The sequence below is a fragment of the Camellia sinensis genome, chromosome 4 (assembly GCF_055761805.1).
Source record: "Camellia sinensis isolate YWXY chromosome 4, ASM5576180v1, whole genome shotgun sequence".
Taxonomy (NCBI): domain Eukaryota; kingdom Viridiplantae; phylum Streptophyta; class Magnoliopsida; order Ericales; family Theaceae; genus Camellia; species Camellia sinensis.
The window spans coordinates 210,210,331-210,229,931 of NC_138964.1; positions in this window are offsets into that span (position 1 = coordinate 210,210,331).

The following is a 19,601-nucleotide window of genomic DNA, read 5'->3' on the forward strand; positions in this document are numbered from 1 at the left end:
ATTTTAAATAAATAAACAGCAAATCTAAGGTCCAGATACAAAATTAAGGTTTCCCCTTTAATTGAATAGTTAGTTTCATATAAGATGTTCCTAGTATTGATTGATTGTTGAATTTGTTTGATTTTGAAAGTCAGCCTTCTCTATAGCATAGATTCGATCACAAAATCGCGAATTTTGAGATTTAGTCTCTATCACTCTAGCATGAGTAACCCAACTACCTTCAACCCAGATCCGATCACAAAATCTCAAGAAGAGGAAGACCATTTGATACGCAGCACCAAGAAAATCAAAAGCAAGGAGGTCATAGAGGCAGAGGGAATGGTTATGTCTGAAATCCCTTCCTCATCTTCCTCCCTCTCGCTGATAGAGAATGTTACCCAAACCTCGCAGCTAGAGGGCCAGAAGCAAAAATCGTTCAAAGACGCTTTAGCAGCGCCTAAAAATAATGATTTCTACTTTGATGAGGCCATGTACTCTTTTTTAGCGGATGAGGAAGATGCCGAGAGTGACACCCACATCTATGACAGTAACCTTCAACAGATCCAATCAGGTGTTCCACAAATACATCTTCCTAAGAGATTGTTGGAACAAATTCGAAAGCCCTGGACCAATACTTTGATAGTCCGACTGCTAGGTAAAAGTATTGGGTACAAAATTCTCTGCACAAGAGTAAAGAACCTACGGGGCCTACAAGAATAATTCAATGCTATCGATTTAGGTAACAATTATTTTTTGTTTAAATTCTCATGCTTGGATGACTGTGCACAAGTTTATTCAGGAGGATCATGGGTCATCATGGACCACTACCTTACTGTGCGAAAATGGGAGCCTGACTTCAAACTACCACCATTTGGGTTAGGTTTTCGGAGCTTCCGCTAGAATACTTCCAAGAGAAGGTCTTATATGCAATTGCTAAACAAATTGGTAAGCCACTGAAGATTGATCTGACCACAGCCATGGCTACCAGAGGCCGTTTTGCACGAGTTTGCATTGAAGTGGATCTGCGCAAGCCCCTTTTCCCCCAGTTCTTATTAGGTAAGAAAAGTTATAATATAGAGTATGAATCTATCCACTCATTTTGTTTTTTCTGTGGCAGGATAGATCACCAGAAAGAATTCTGCAAATACCAAGCTGCGAACCCCAAACCTCAAGAGACTCACCGGAGCACCCCGCCGTCGGAGGAAAGCCAACTAGCTGTTTCCAACCACAAAGATCAAGCAACGGCTAATTCCAATAAAAAAAACAGTAACCTGCAATCAACTAAGACAGCTGATGTTACCTACGGCCCTTGGATGATGGTGACCAAACGGACTCGTAAGCCCACAATCCACAGAAAGGCCCAATCTACTGGGCCAAGCTCCAACACCAATAGATTCACCGAATTAGGCAAAGATATCCAACAAGAGAAGGATAAAGCTCGTGGAAAGAAAACAACACGTTTGGGCTTAGAAAAGGAAGCCCCTAGTCTGTCCATTCCAACCCCAGTTGGACCAAGCAAGACCACAGCCCAACCTCCACAAGACTCCACTCACCCTAGCTCACCAAGTCAACCATACTAGCTTTCCCCTCAGGAAAATACAGCTAATGGCGAGGACACTCTGTCCCAGGTCCCTTGTAGCCATCAGACTAGTGATCTGATGCATGCTAACCCCAGCTCATTGGGTATAAACACTAAATCTCCAGAAATCTCCATGGTAGATCTTCATGAGAAAGCACCTTTAAGCCATACACCTAACCCACCACCCCCAGACATTATAATAGCAAGTAGTGATGGATCCTTAACTACCAAACAGCGGAAACCTCCCGACCTAAGGTCTAATCATGGAGACCGAAGGGACCACAAGGCTAGAAGTTTCATCACGCAAGATGGAGAATCACCCTCTAAGCCTGTTATTAGATCTAGGGAAAGAATCAATTCACCTTGTCACTACGGTATGGTGGATCGAACAGATACGGCTGAGGATAGAACCTAGCTGGAATCTTAGAGCAGAGTTATCCAATCACTCAGTGCAGATGGCGTCCATGAGATCAAGGGATCAAGATCATAGCCAGATTTGAAATATCCTCAAGGCTTTGGTCACTGATCCTCTCCCCAACTACCCTACTATGGACTCTTTCATAATGATGTTTTGGAATTGTCGAGGGGTAAACAATAATGCCTTCAAACGTAACATGCGTGAGCTTATCAAATCTCACAAACCAACTATCCTCATTCTTATGGAAACCAAAATCCCCTATAGCTCTATGGGTAACTTCTTCAATCATATGGGGTTTATGGCTGTGACCATTGTGGATCCAATAGGAAGATTGGGCGGCATTTGGCTTATCTGGGACACAACTTAAGTCACCATTCGAGCCTCTCACGCTACCAACCAAGTCATCCAAGCTACTATCCACAAAGAGGACTATGAGGAGTGGATCTTATCTGCTGTTTATGCCAGCCCTAACGCCTTTCAACGGGAGGAGCTCTGGGATAACCTTGAAGAAACTACTAATAGCATAGAGAAACCTTGGCTTGTAACAGGGGACTTCAATGACTTCACCAATAGCACTGAACGAAGAAGCTACTCCACTAACTATAACCATAACAAAGCCTAGAAATTTGCAGAAAGAATTAATAATTGCAACCTCATTGACCTTGGCAGCGTCGGCCCTAGACTCACCTGGACCAACAATATGAGAGGTTTGGCTAACACCATGGAGTACCTTGACAGAGCCATGAGCAACGACAAATGGAGAGCTTTATTCCCAGAAGGCACTGTGAGGACACTACCTAGAACGTACTCTAATCATTTTCCCCTCATTATTCTCATCCAAGGTATGCACCCCTTTAACCCTAAGAATAGGCCTTTTCGGTTTGAAGCTGCTTGGCTTTGCCACCCTAATTTTTTTAATGTTGTGTTACAATCTTAGGCTAATATGAATACTAATCTTGTAGGGGCTATTTCTAAATTCACTCGCAATGTTAAAACTTGGAACCAAGAAGTCTTTGGTAATGTCTTTAAAAGGAAAAGATCTCTGCTTACTCGTATAGAGGGCATCCAAAAAGCCCAGGCCCAAACCTTTTCTCACAACATTTTCCTTTTAGAACAAGATCTCATTAAACAATACAACTCAACCCTTTTCCGAGAAGAAATCATCTAGTTCCAAAAATCTAGAGTTAAATGGCTCAGTTTGGGCGACCTCAACACTAAATTCTTCCACATCACTACCCTCAATAAATGCCAAAAATTGAAAATCAATATGATCAAAGATGAAAATGGTAACTGGTTGTCCAATCCTGAGGATATCAAAACTCACATACAACTCCATTTTAGTAATCTGTTTAAACATGAGGAAACCTTTATTTTTTATCATTTGAGGGATATCACAACTACTTGGTTCACTAGAGATGATAATCAGATCCTGCAAAGTCTTGTCACTAATCAAGATATTTGGCATGCCATCAAAAGCATCAAAGCTTTAAAGCTCCTGGGACTGATGGTCTACAAGCCTTCTTCTACCATCAAAACTGCAATATTGTGGGGTCCTCTGTGTGTGATTTTGTCCAACAATGTTTTACTACCAAAAACATATCTAAGGAGGTTAATGAAACTCAAGTTGTTCTTATTCCTAAGCTGCCCAATCCTAAAACTATCAAGCATTTTAGGCCCATAAGTCTGTGTAATGTGACCTACAAGATCATTACCAAAATCATTGTCAACAGGATTAGACCATTGCTTCCTGACCTTATTACCCCCAATCAGAGTAGTTTTATCCCTGGTAGAACCACCACTGACAATGTTATTATAACCTAGGAGATTATTCACACCCTTAGAAATAAGAAAGGAAAAACTGGTGGTATGGTCTTTAAAATTGATCTTGAGAAAGCCGATGATCTTATTTCTTGGGACTTTGTGCTTCACACCCTCAAGGAATTTAATCTAAACCCTAATTGGATTTCTCTCATCATGAATTGTATGTCTAATGTTAACTCTTCTATCATTTGGAATGGAGAGAGCCTCCCTAACATTAGTGTTGGGAGAGGTCTCAGACAAGGGGGCCCTCTATCCCCCTACTTATTTGTGCTTTGCATGGAAAACCTTTCTAACATGATTAGACTCAAAACCCAGTGTGGAGTTTGGAAAAGTCTTAAAGCTGCCAGACATAGCATTCTTATCTCTTACCTGTTCTTTGCAGATGACCTTATTCTCTTTACTAAAGCCAACACTAGAAACTGTGTTTGCATCATGGAAGTCTTGAATGATTTTTATGAAATTTCTGGTCAGAAAATTAATCTTCAAAAGTCCAAACTCTTTGTGTCCTCTAATATCCTTAGGAGTGAAGCCCTGTCCCTGAGCTACCAAAGTGGTATAAGCCTTACTCATGACCTTGGCAAATACCTAGGCACTCCTGTTCTACACAGTAGAATTAGTAGAAATCATGTTAAAGACATCATTGTAAAGATCACCAACAGGCTTTCTGGGTGGAAGACCAATACCCTCTTTCTTGCGGGTTGTATTACCCTTGTGCAATTTGTTACCTCTGCCATTCCTAATCACCTCATGCAAACCATGGAAATTCCCAGGAATATTTGTGACAAAATTGATAGCTTAAACAGAGATTTCATCTGGGGCAGCCCTGATACTGTCAAGAAAGTTCATCTTCTAAACTAGAACCAAGTTTGTAAGAGTAAAAAGCATGGTGGGTTGGGCATTAGAAAATCTAGGGACCAAAACTCTACCTTAGTCTCTAAATTGGGACGGAAACTTCCATGTAATGCTGACAACCTTTGGTGTAAAATCCTTTATTCCAAATACCTTCAACACCACTCTATCTCCACTTGACCCAAAAAGAGGACTGCTTCCCTCATATGGAAAAGTATAATCAATAATAGAAAAGTTTTAGAGGATAACATCAAATGGAATGTGGAAGATAGGGAGAAAACCTCTCTATGGACTGACTGGTGGTGTGGCACTCAGCCACTGTGTAAAAGTTATCAAGGATCTCATATTGATAATACTATGAAAGTTAGCTCCATAATTGATGAAAAAGGTCAATGGGATCTGAATCTTATCCAACATCTGCTCACCCAACAGGATAAAAATAACATCCTTAGCATCTATAGAGCCAGATTTATAACTTTCTCATGGACACACCCTCCTAGCAAGGGACTATTAATGGCAATTTCTCCTCTTCAGCAGCCTATAATGCTTTTATTAAACAAGATGAAGATGGGTTAGATTGGCAGTGGATTTCGAAAATTAAAGCCCCTGAAAAGCTTAAATGTTTCCTTTGGCTAACCATGCATAGTAGGTTACTCACAAACCAGATGAGACTCACCAGAAATCTCACAGATTCTAATATCTGCCAGAGGTGCCAAGGCCATACAGAAGATATGTCACACCTTCTTAGAGAATGCTTCAAAGCTAAATACATTTAGCTGAATATGTAAGATCTCAACTGGTGGTAACAAGAAGATAGGAAAGCACTGCTTGTTTGGCTAAAATCAAACATGAAAAGCCCAAGTAAGATGGCTGGATTGCAATGGGAAACAATATTTTTAACTACCATTTGGCATATCTAGAAACATAGGAATAAAGAGGTGTTTGAACACCACATCCAGCCAACTTCCATCAGCACAACAAAGATTCTCCAACAAACAAAACAGATTCAGGAAGCTTCCAAAACCCCCTCTATCCCACCTATTCTAAACCAAGACTAACTAACTGGCTTGCTCCCTTTGCAGGTAAACTGAAACAGAACACTGATGGTTGTTCCAAAGAAGATCCCGGCCAATCTAGATATCGAGGTTTGTTGAGGGATGAAACAGGTACCTTGCTGTGGGGCTACCATGGCTATCTAGGGAACTGCACCAGCTTAGAGGCTGAATGTCCACAATGTGTTTCACGTTTCAATGCTTCGATGGTACCTCCGAGATCCAGAACATGTCGTCGACTATGAGAACCTGGAAGTTCAAGAAGATCTCTCTTATGAAGAGCAACCAATGCAGATTCTCGATCGTCGTGATCAAATTCTCCGAAACAAGACCATACCGCTGGTAAAGGTCTTATGGCGAAATCATCGTATCGAAGGAGCTACGTAGGAAACGAAAAGTCAAATGCGAGCCAAATACCCACATCTCTTCGAAAATTAAGGTACGTCAAGTTTGGGGACAAACTTCTATTTAGGAGGAGAGAAATGTGACACCTTGAACGTTTAATTAAATACTGCATAAATAATTATAGCTAAATATAATTATGGTTGTATGTGATGATATATTATTAAATAAATAAATAATAATAAATAAATATATAAATCTAACTCGGCATTGGGTTATCAAATATGAGATTAATTAGGGATTATTATTTGGGGCCAAATTAACACAAATATGGAATTATAATACTAGTTGGGCCAAATTAGAGTTAAAGATAGTAAATAAATAAATACAACAGTAAGAGTAAATAAATAATAATAATAATAATAGTGGGTGTGGTAGTAAAATAAATAAATAATTTTCTGTGGGTATACGATAAAGTATAATTTAGCTAGGGATTAATTTATTTATATAGTTATATTAAGAATCTGGGCCAAAATGTAATTATCTTAAAATTTTATTTAGATAAGTAATAATCTACGGTTTTAATGAAGCAAATCTGGGTGCATTATGAAAAAGGATTTGAGAATCGGCAAGATCTGCCATGTGTCGACCATATAGTGCTCTTGCTTCCCTATAAATGGGGAAGAACTGATCAAAAGCCATGGAGTTACTGAAATTAGTGAAAAAGAAAAGAAAAAGAAAAGAAAGAAAAGAAAAGAGAGGGAGAGGTACGTAAATAGGAAGGTTGTGTTAGTAAAAGAAAGGCTAAGGGTCAATATTAAGGTGAGTTATACTATACCTTGAGTTACCACTATATGTTTTACGTATGTTTCAAGTTACCATAATTTATTTTATACAAGTTATATTTTATAAGTTATATTAATTCAAATTATGTTTTAGAAACATTTCAGTTACGTGGATTATTTTCTGAACCCTATTTGCTTAAAATGAAACCCATGGATATGTTTGTTTATATTTTAAAGAATATTTGACTATAACCTTATAAACAACTTTGTTTTGTAAGTACCACTACGGGAGTCCGACGCCTTCGGGGACTTAAATAGCCATTGGCTTCTGTTTGGCCACTTCGTGGTCCTCTGTTTGTCATGGATCCATTGACCTCAGTTTTGATTATCACTTCTGTTCTGTTCTGTACCGTGGTTATGGTTATTTACTTTCATAATTTCTGTATTTCAGTTTCTGCCACTTAAATGATTTATTTACCAAATTGAGTTATATAAATGTATTGGCCTAACTAACTATCCATGGTTATTTTGTATTTCTTGTACTCTTGGCATAATATTTCTCACTCTGCTGTGTGCTTATAGTTGTTACCATTTCAGGTGACGAGACATAGGGGAAACCCATAAGCTCACAAAATGGAAACTGCACGTGGATTGATGTTGAACCACTTTTTTTTAATCTTTCTTCCTTTTTTTTATTATTATATTTTTGCTCCCTTTTGTTCTACTCGGAGCCGATCACTGAATAATAAAATAATAAAAGCCCTATAAATATATTTTCTCTTATTAAAATAGTAAAATGGAGTAATTTCCTGTTTAATTATTTTGTCTCTGCTTGCGCAGTTTAATTTGCTACGAATAGAATAAGTTAATAAGTTGCGATTCCAACCCTAAGCCCCTGGGGTGGGTCATGACAAAGGTGGTATCAGAGTAATTGTTCAAAAAAAAAAAAAGGGCTATTTTAATTTGACGAGGAAGTTCAAAAATCTGTAAATAAATCTAGAAATAAAACTATATAGCTAAACAAACATAATAAAATAATAATAATAATAAATATTTACCTGCAACGTTAGTCCTTTTGTGTAAAATCTCACGTTTATTCTAGTGTTGTAGGAATGTTGGAGATTAATCTTGATGATGCGTTTTGGGATGAGCTCGGGGACATTAATTTAGATGAGATCTTAACCAAGCACCCCGCCCCCGCCTCACCTGAGGGTTGGGGAGATTCCGAGGACATAATCACAGGACTGTAACCAGGCCTTGCCCAGTTGATGGGTTGGCTAGTTTATATCTAGGCTAATCCTACCGATATCCCATATTTATTATGAAGACAAAGCCTTGTCGATACACGCAGACGTTTTCTTGGACCATCTCGTGTCCTTGGCGTCACCCCAGGACATGACCGCCCACATTATATCATAGGCTCTCTACCCCCAGAGTTTGTGGCCAGAAGGGGGAACGTGTACCCTGAGAATTATATTTTCACCACAGTCCCTAACCCGCCAGAGATAATTAATATTCAAAATGTTGACTTTAATAATGACCTGTCATATATTGAGACACCCAGCTGGATTGTCGACCAAGAATTTCTGGGATACATACAGTCCATCCCTATTTTCACAGTCCAAGTAGCGTGGATGTGTTTTGGTGTAGTAATATGAATTGGTACGAAAACGTAAGGTTGGCATTTCATATAAATATAGATTGCGCTACACATGTTTATATATATGCTGCGTTATGAATGTAATGCCTCGTTTATTACTTTGTAGAATGGCCAATAATGGTAACGGAAGTGAGTTATCAGTCAGTGGCATTGAATCGATGGAAAGAATAATGGAAAGAGCGGTTACTAGCTTTTTGCAAGCCTTGCAAACTAACATCAACAATGGGACGCCGGAACAGCGAGAAGAGCCGATTACCATAAAACAGTTCCAGGATCTGAAACCCACCACATCTACTGGCGACCCAGACCTAATGGTAGCAGACGCTTGGGTGAAAGACATGGAAAAGATTTTTTGTGCCCTACCCTGCACCGAAAGACAAAAGGTAACTTTCGCCACCTTCACTTTCGAAGACAATGCACAGGAATGGTGGCTTCTCACACTGGCCAAAGAACAAATTATGACTTGGGCAAGATTCTTGGAAGTATTCTACAAAAAACACTTCCCAGATTCATTGTGGGAACAGAAGACATTCGAATTTATGCATCTACAGTAAGGAACCATGACGGTGGCCGAATACGAGAGCAAGCTCACACAACTCGCTCGGTTTGCAACATATGCCATCCCCATCGAAACTTGAAGCAGGATTGGATGCTGAAATTAAAGACATGCTCGAGGTCTTGAAACTGCCAACCTATGCAGAAGTGGTAGACCGGGCGTACATTGCAGAAAAAGGAATTAAAGCCTAGCGTTCCGGGGAACCAAGCCACAAGAAGCGATTCTGGGAAAGAGATAACAGAAGACCTGGTGTTACGCCTCCTAAAAAGGTGAATATGGGCACAACCAACTCAAGCCATCAAGGACCTACCAATCCCCGAGGTGGCACTGTTCTAATTTGTCCCACTTGTGGGAAGGCTCATTGGGGACAATGCCATTGAGACACGGGAGCATGTTTTAAATGCGGTCAAGTTGGCCACTTGCTGAGGGATCTTCCAAAACTGACTAATCCTACTACCAGCCCCTTTGGCCCAGCCAGGAAATCCGTAGGACCTGGAGAAGAGAGGAATGACCAAAAACGTCAAAGACGGGCTTTCGCCTTAGTACCTGGAAAATCAGAAGTTACCGAAAACATTGTATCAGGTGTACTTTCTATCTATGGTCATTTAGCTCATGTCCTCATTGACTCTCGGTCAACTCATTCTTTTGTTGCATCACACTTTGCTACCAAGTTGGTATCAACACCCGAACCATTAGGACATATATTGTCTGTGTCTTTTCCTTCCGTAAGTCTGCTTGTAGTACTAATGTGTGCAGATCTTGTGCTATATTCCTAAAAGGCAAAACCTTATACGTAGACTTGATTCCCCTCCGTATTGAGAATTTTGATGTGATCTTAGGTATGGATTGGCTGGCTGCCAACCACGCCTTTATTGATCGTAAAGCCAAAAACGTCTCCCTCAGGTTACCAAATCAACCTGAACTTGTCTTTAATGGGGTTGGAGTTTCTAACCCTCCCTGTATTATATCCTCCATGACAGCCCAATGACTTTTAAGAAAGGGATGTGATAGTTATATTTGTTATGTGATTGATACATAAAAAGAGGCCCCCACCGTTGATGCAATCCCCGTGGTACGAGAATTCCCGGATGTTTTTCTTGAAGATCTACCCGGTATCCCGGTTGATCGGGAAATCGAATTCACCAATGAAACCCAATTTGGCACACAAGTAATATCAAAAGCTCCTTATCGCATGTCGATGACAGAATTGAAAGAGCTGAAGACTCAACTCCAAAAATTAGTGGACAAAGGTCTCATTCGACCTAGTACCTCACCTTGGGGAGCTCCAGTATTGTTCGTGAAGAAAAAGATGGCACGATGAGATTATGCATTGATTATTGAGAGCTGAACAAGGTCACCATCAAGAATCGGTACCCTCTGCCGTGAATCGATGACTTGTTCGATCAACTTCAAGGCGCTCAAGTATTCTCCAAAATCGATTTGCATTCTGGCTGCCATTAACTAAAAGTCAAAACGGAAAGTATCGAAAAAACTGCCTTCAGAACCCGTTACAGGCATTACGAGTTTCTTGTCATGCTTTTTGGCGTCACAAATGCCCCAACAGCCTTCATGGACCTCATGAATCGAGTGTTCAAACCTTATCTTGATGAGTTCGTCATCGTCTTCATTGACGATATCCTCATATACTCCAAGTCACCAGAGGCCCATGAGCAGCACTTGTGAACATTTTTACAAACACTACGTGATCACAAACTTTATGCCAAGTTGAAGAAATGCAAATTCTGGATCACTAGTGCACACTTTCTCAGTCACGTCATTAACAAAGATAACATCTCGGTTGACCCCCAAAAAGTTACATCAATCGTGGACTGGCCACGACCTACTAATGTGTCAGAAATCCGAAGTTTCTTGGGTCTAGCTGGCTATTATCGACGCTTCGTGCAAGATTTCTCAAAGATAGCATCACCCTTGACCCAGCTAACTCAAAAGAAAACACATTTCGAATAGACTGATAAACAGGAACGTTGCTTTCAAGAATTAAAAAGTCGACTTGTGTCAGCTCCTATACTAGCACTCTCTACAGGAATAGATTGGTTCGTAATCTATAGTGATGCCTCATACAATAGTTTGGGTTGCGTTCTCATACAAAATGGAAAATTCATTGCTTATGCGTCGCGACAATTAAAGACTGACGAAAAGAACTACCCGACTCATGATTTGGAATTGGCTACGGTAATCTTTGCCCTCAAAATCTGGCGTCATTATCTCTACGGTGTAACCTGCGAGATTTACACTGACCATAAAGAGCCTTAAATATCTGTTCACGCAGAAGGAACTGAATATGAGGCAACGGCGGTGGCTAGAATTTATGAAAGACTATGATGTAGAGATCCATCACCATCCAGGCAAAGCTAACGTGGTGGCAGACGCACTGAGCCGAAAGATGACTAGAAGTTTGGAATGTACTCTCATTTCCCGCAAGATCAATGGATTGCTTGCCAACGTAACCGTGGAGCCTACATTGATTGAAGAAATTAAAGCACGCCAATGGGAAGATAAACTTTTGAAGAAAAAGTACAAGGAACAAAGAAACATGCTTGATCCTGATTTCATTATAAGTAATGGGATATTGAAATTTCGGAATCGAATTTGCATACTCGACATCCCGGAACTCAAGAAGAAGATGCTGGAGGAAGCTTATAACTCGAGATTTGTAGTCCACCCTGGCAACACAAAGATGTACCATGATCTGAAGGAACACTATTGGTGGACAAGAATGAAAAGAGACATAGCAAGCCATGTCTCCAAATGTCTGCATTGTCAGTGTGTTAAAGCAAAACATCAGAGACCTGTAGGACTGCCACAACCACTCCCTATTCCTGAATGGAAATGGGAGCACATTACTATGGACTTCGTGGTCGGGTTACCACAGTCATTTTCAAAGAATGATGCAATATGGGTTATAGTAGACCGATTGACGAAGTCAGCGCATTTCCTACCAATCAAAATCATGTACTCTCTGAATAAGTTTGCCAATTTATACATCAAGGAGATTATTTGTTTGCATGGTATCCCAGTTTCAATCGTGTCTGACCGAGACCCTCGCTTTGTGTCTCACTTCTGGAACAAATTGCAAGAAGCTTTGGGAACCACACTGAAGTTTAGCACGGCTTATCATCGACAAACAGATGGGCAATCCGAAAGAACAATTCAGACATTAGAAGAAATGTTACGTGTATGAATGTTGGACCTCAAAGGTAACTGGGACGAGCACCTACATTTAGTAGAATTCGCCTATAACAACAGTTACCAAGCAAGCATTGGAATGGCACCGTGCGAAGCTCTCTATGGAAGGAGATGTCAATCACCTCTGTGTTGGACGGAAGTCGGGGACAGGAAATTGTTAGGCCCCGAGATCGTGCAAGTCACAAGTGAGAAAATCCAACTCATCCAACATCGAATTCGCACTGCTCAGAGCTGCTAGAAAATTTATGCAGATACTCGAAGACGAGACTTGGAATTTCAAGTAGGGGATCATGCGTTCCTCAAGATCTTACCAATAAGAGGAGTAATCCGATTTGGAAAACAAGGAAAGCTAAACCCACGTTATATCGGGCCATTCAAGATACTAGAAAAGATTGGTCCTGTAGCCTATCTCCCTACACTACCTCCTGAACTATCCAATGTCCACAATATGTTTCATGTTTCAATGCTTCGACGGTACCTCCGAGATCCAGAACATATCGTTGACTATGAGAACCTGAAAGTTCAAGAAGATCTCTCTTATGAAGAGCAACCAGTGTAGATTCTCAATCGTCGTGATCAAATTCTCCGAAGCAAAACCATACCGCTAGTAAAGTCTTATGGCGAAATCATCGTATCGAAGAAGCTATGTGGGAAACAGAAAGTCAAATCCGAGCCAAATACCCACATCTCTTCGAAAATTAAGGTACGTCAAGTTTGGAGACAAACTTCTATTTAGGAGGGGAGAAATGTGACATCCTGAATGTTTAATTAAATACCACATAAATAATTATAGCTAAATATAATTATGGTTGTATGTGATGATATATTATTAAATAAATAAATAATAATAAATAAATATATAAATCTAACTCGACATTGGGTTATCAAATATGAGATTAATTAGGGATTATTATTTGGGGTCAAATTAACACAAATATGGAATTATAATACTAGTTGGGCCAAATTAGAGTTAAAGATAGTAAATAAATAAATACAACAGTAAGAGTAAATAAATAATAATAATAATAATAGTGGGTGTGGTAGTAAAATAAATAAATAATTTTCTGTGGGTATACGATAAAGTATAATTTAGCTAGGGATTAATTTATTTATATAGTTATATTAAGAATCTGGGCCAAAATGTAATTATCTTAAAATTTTATTTAGATAAGTAATAATCTACGGTTTTAATGAAGCAAATCTGGGTGCATTATGAAAAAGGATTTGAGAATCGGCAAGATCTGCCATGTGTCGACCATATAGTGCTCTTGCTTCCCTATAAATGGGGAAGAACTGATCAAAAGCCATGGAGTTACTGAAATTAGTGAAAAAGAAAAGAAAAAGAAAAGAAAGAAAAGAAAAGAGAGGGAGAGGTACGTAAATAGGAAGGTTGTGTTAGTAAAAGAAAGGCTAAGGGTCAATATTAAGGTGAGTTCTACTATACCTTGAGTTACCACTATATGTTTTACGTATGTTTCAAGTTACCATAATTTATTTTATACAAGTTATATTTTATAAGTTATATTAATTCAAATTATGTTTTAGAAATATTTCAGTTACGTGGATTATTTTCTGAACCCTATTTGCTTGAAATGAAACCCATGGATATGTTTGTTTATATTTTAAAGAATATTTGACTATAACCTTATAAACAATTTTGTTTTGTAAGTACCACCACGAGAGTCCCATGCCTTCGGGGACTTAAATAGCCATTGGCCTCTGTTTGGCCACTTCGTGGTCCTCTGTTTGTCATAGATCCATTGACCTCTGTTCTGATTGTCTGTTCTGTTCTGTACCGTGGTTATGGTTATTTACTTTCATAATTTATGTGTTTCAGTTTCTGCCACTTAAATGATTTATTTTTCAAATTAAGTTATATAAATGTTTTGCCTTAACTAACTATCCATGGTTATTTTGCATTCCCTGTACTCTTGACATAATATTTCTCACTCTGCTGTGTGCTTATAATTGTTACCATTTCAGGTGACGAGATGTAGGGGAAATCCATAAACTCACAAAATAGAAACTGCGCGTGAATTGATGTTGAACCACTTTTTTCAATCTTTCTTTATTTTTTTTTATTTATATTTTTGCTCCCTTTTGTTCTACTCGGGACCGATCACTGAATAATAAAATAATAAAAGCCCTATAAATGTATTTTCTCTTATTAAAATAATAAAATAGGGCAATTTCTTTTTTAATTATTTTGTCTCTGCTTACACAATTTAATTTGCTACGAATATAATAAATTAATAAGTTATAATTTTAACCCTAAACCCCTAGGGTTGGGTCATGACAACCGGCTCTATCTTTTCCCTTCTTATAGTAGACATGGTCTCTGCCAACTCTAAGAGGGTCTGATCCCCTCCATTTGTGTGGTGTATGAACTTTATCTTTTCTGTTTACTTTCATTTGAATAAAAAAAAAAAAAAGAAAAAAAAAAAAGAAAAGTCAGTTTCATATTGGCCCAACTTGAGCTCACTTCTTGGTCACACTTAGTCCACGCATCCCATTGACAATTTAAAAGTTGCATTCGCAGTAATAAAATTTAAATTTAGATATCACATCCAAGTAAAAGAAACACTTCATTCACTAAACAAAAGCTTCAAACTTAAATGATATAATAAGGGAGTTTTTTTGATAAATTCATTTTTTAAAAACTTTATTCCATCCAATTCATATTCTTTTTGACTATTCCATTAGGTTCAATTTGAGATAAGAAGACCAAAATACCCTTTTCATCTACTTATGTTCCATTTAGTTCACAATATTTTCTTATATTTCAATAAGTCCTATGGGTGACATAATTACCAAAATATCCCTAATGTGAATGTTCACACCGTCAATGTGAATGTTCATATTGTCAATGTGTAGGGGCCCGGCCCATGTCGATCCTCGTGGGTGCCTAGAAAAATTCGAGTCAGGCCGGGCCGGCCCACAGGCCAAAAAAATAGGCCCGACCCGGCTCGTTGATAATGTGAATATTCACATTGACAAGTTAACATTTACATTGATAGGAGTGTAAAATTGGCTCGCGGCCTGTGGGCTGCTCGAAGCCAGCCCGCCGCCCGGGGCGGGCCCGGGCCGGCCCATTCATAATGTGAATATTCACATTGACATATTAACATTAACATTGATAAGAGTGTAAAATTAGCCCGTGACACGTGGGCAGCCCGAAGCCCGGGCCGGGCCCGGCCCGTTGACAATGTAAATATTCACATTGACATGTTAACATTCACATTGATAGGAGTGTAAAATTAGCTCGCGGCCTGTGGCCGGCCCAAAACCCGCCCGCAGCTCGTAGGCTGCCTTGGGCGGGCCCGGCCCGACCCGTTGATAATGTGAATATTCACATTGACATGTTAACATTCACATTGACATGTTAATATTCACATTGATAAGAGTATAAAATTAACCCGCGCCCCGTGGCTGCCCGAAACCAGCCCACGTCCCGTGGGCGGCCCAGGACGGGCCCGGCCCGGCCTGTTGACAATGTGAATATTCACATTGACATGTTAACATTCACATTGATAAGAGTGTAAAATTGACTCGCGCTCCATGGGTGGCCCGAAGCCCGTGGGCGGTCCGGGGCGAGCTCAGCCCAGCCCGTTGACAATGTAAATATTCATATTGACATATTAACATTCACATTGATAGGAGTGTAAAATTGGCCCGTGGCCCGTGGGCGGCTCGAAGCCCGCCCGCTGCCCAGGGCGGGCCCGGTCCGGCCCGTTGACAATGTGAATATTCACATTGACATATTAACATTAACATTGATAACAGTGTAAAATTGGCCTGTGACCCATGGATAGCCCGAAGCCCGACCCGTTGACAACGTGAATATTCACATTGACATGTTAACATTTACATTGATAAGAGTGTAACATTAACCCGTGCCCCGTGGCTGCCCGAAACCCGCCCACGACTCGTGGACGGCCCGAGGCGGGCCCGGCCCGGCCCGGCTTGTTGACAATGTGAATATTCACATTGACATGTTAACATTCACATTGATAAGAGTGTAAAATTGACTCGCGTCCCATGGGCGGCCTGGGGTGGCCTGAGTTTGGGTCCGGGCCTACTGCGGGCTGCGAGCGAGCTTCGGGCAGCAGACAAATTTTACACTCCTATCAATGTTAATGGTAACATGTCAATGTGAATATTCACATTGTCACGGGTCAGGCCAAGCCTGCCTCGGGCTGCGGTCTGGCTTCGGGTCGGCCACGGGCTGCGGGCCAATTTTACACTCCTATCAATGTGAATGTTAACATGTCAATGTGAATATTCACATTGCCAACAGACCGGGCTCGCCCCGGCCCAAGGTCGGGCTTTGGGCTGCCCACGGGTCACGGGCCAATTTTACACTCTTATCAATATGAATGTTAACATGTCAATGTGAATATTCACATTGTCAAAAGGTTGGGCAGGGCCCACCCCAAGCCATGGGCGGGTTTCGGGTAGCCACGGGGCGCGGGCTAATTTTACACTCCTATCAATGTGAATGTTAACATGTCAATGTGAATATTCATATTGTCACGAGTCGGGCCAAGCCCGCCTCGGGCTTCGGGCCGTCCACGGGCTGCGGACCAATTTTACACTCTTATCAATGTGAATGTTAATATGTCAATGTGAATATTCACATTGTTAACGGGCCGGGCCGGGCTTTTGGCTGCCCATGGGCCACAGGCAAATTTTATACTCTTATCGATGTGAATGTTAATATGTCAATGTGAAAATTCACATTGTCAATGGGCCGGACCGGGCCCGCAACGGGTCACCCATGGGCCGCGGGCGGTGAAAGGGTGATTTGTGACCTGGAGTTGGGCCGAGGCAACGGCCGAACAGGTTGAGAGCCCAACGGTGCATGGGGCCGAGATGATCGACTATCCGCCCAGAGATGGGCTGCCAGAACTTGGGCCGGGCAGAACTTTGGCCAAGTGTGAGCCGCCCCGGACCGAAAAGAAGCTCGGCAAGGTAGTGCTCGGTTGGACCGAGCTGCCTGATCAGGGGATGGCTGAAGCCAAATAGGCTGAGTGACCGGCGCCCGGAAAGGCGTGGTCAACCGAGGAGACCGTTTGATCGGCAGGAAGGCCGACCAAAGGAGGTGCCCGGGCTAGGCTCTGCCGAGATGCCGCCTAGCCCGGTCCTCCTTGTGTTTATCCAGTGAGGTGCTTGGGTATGAAGCATAGCATGGCCGTGGTAGAGCAGCTCGGCTGCCGAGCTCCAGCTGTGAAGTTAGGCAGTTGAGATTAGGTGATGTTCAGCAAGGTTTATGCTGACAGATGGGATAGCGAAGCCACGTGTAAGGAGACGACTGGGAGTAGATACTAGAGATGGCAATCTGAAACCGGCCCGACGGTGACCCGACGCCCCGACCCCGAATTCGGCGGTTATTCACCGAAAAATATCCCCTGTGGTCCGGGGATGGTATTCAAAAATTCATCCCCGAAGATATCCGGGCCGGGGATGGGGATATGTGTTTCAGAACCGGACCCGGCCCCGACCCCCGGCCCCGGCCCCGCCCCGCAAGGTCCCCGAGGTGAAATGACCCTTTGGTCCCTGGATATATATATATATATATATATGCATCTGCTTGTTTTGTTAGGGTTTGACAGAAAACATTTCACTCTCACACAACACACGCCGCTTCTCTCTCTCTCTCTCTCGTCTGTCCATCTTCGTTTCATTTGTCACCGCGGCGCCGCCCTCCATCACCGGCGATCCTTCCTCCTTCACCGACGATCCTCCCTCCGTCACCACCGCGCCTCCCATATCTGTTTAGGTATCTCTCTCTCTGTCTCTCTCTCTCTCTCTCTCTCTAGGGATTTCGATCTAGGTTTACATATATGTATATTATATATATGTATATATATATCTGAGTGTTTAGATATGATCTGAGTATAGATCTGTAAAACATACAATATAGTTCTGTTTTTTTTTTTTTTTGTCTCTAAATTTATTTATTTTATATTAAGATGATTATCAAACCTGATGTGAAATCTGTCTATTAAGATGATGTAGTTCTGTTTGATAATTTGATAATCTGTTGATCATTATTTATTTATTTTCTATTATCGGATAATCTGTTTTTTTTGTTTAGATCTGATAATCTGTCTATTAAGATGATCTGTCTATTAATCTGTCTATTAATCTGTCTATAATCTGTCTATTAATCTGTCTATAATCTATCTATAATCTGTCTATTAATCTGTCTATTAATCTGTCTATAATCTGTCTATAATCCGTTGATCATTGAAGTTTGGGAGTGTTTGGGTGATGATGGAACATTTTGGTTGACCAATTTGCTTAATAAGATCTTGAATTCTAAGAAAATGGTTGATGAATGGATAAAAATACATTAGTTCCAACTGATAAGAACAAAGGTGATATTCAAAGTTGCATCAATTTTGTTGTATTAAATTTAGCAGAAGTAGAAATAGACAGGGATGAAAGTAGAGTATAACTTGATGAGCATGAAATACATGAGTGATCTTTTTTTATATTATGGATGAATTATTCATAAAGACAGAGAGGTTGAGGAGGACATGAAACAGTTTTTTAAGCTAAATTATGGGTGTATTGAAGTTGTTGATGATCTTCTTTTAGCTCTATCAAAGGAAAAGGTGAAGGTGACAAGTTTAGATGGGCAGGAGTACTCATGGAGAGAAAGTGTGTTATACTGTAGCTTTGTCCAGGAAAGAAGGACACAGTGTGGGGATGAATAACAAGGGCTAAAAGGGGGAGTAATAAATAGAGGGTATAAAGGGTTTTATAAAGAAAAACTGAGATGTGAGAACCGGAGCAGCTTGGGCTTGAGGTGTACGTCTTTCATGGTGTTAGATTGAAAATCTCGAGTTTAAATAATTTCTCATGAGTAGTTCATATGGAATTTTGTCACAATTTTAATTAAACTCTTATTAATGAATAGTAAAATTGATCTTTCAATTAAGCAGTCCATTAATCTGGATGTTGAGTTTTTTTTTTTTGTAATGTAGTCGATTTGGAATTCCTTATTATATCATAAATCTTCTGTAATGCATTTTCTAATTGTTTCAATCATGTCATAATTTTTTTAAAAGATCATGAGTACTTAATTTATTTATATTAATTCAATCCATATTATTTTTATAAAGGTTAAAAATGTCAGATGTTAACTCTGAAGCACCAGTTAACTCTGAAGCACCCGTTAACTCTCAAGTACCATTTGAGAGTGACGCATCACAACATTCATCGCCAGCTACGAACTCACCGTCTCCCCTCTCTAATCAACATGTTATTGATTTAGAAGAATCTAATACTACTTGTGGAGGAACTAAAAGAAAACCTAGTATTGTGTGGGAACATTTTAAAAAACAA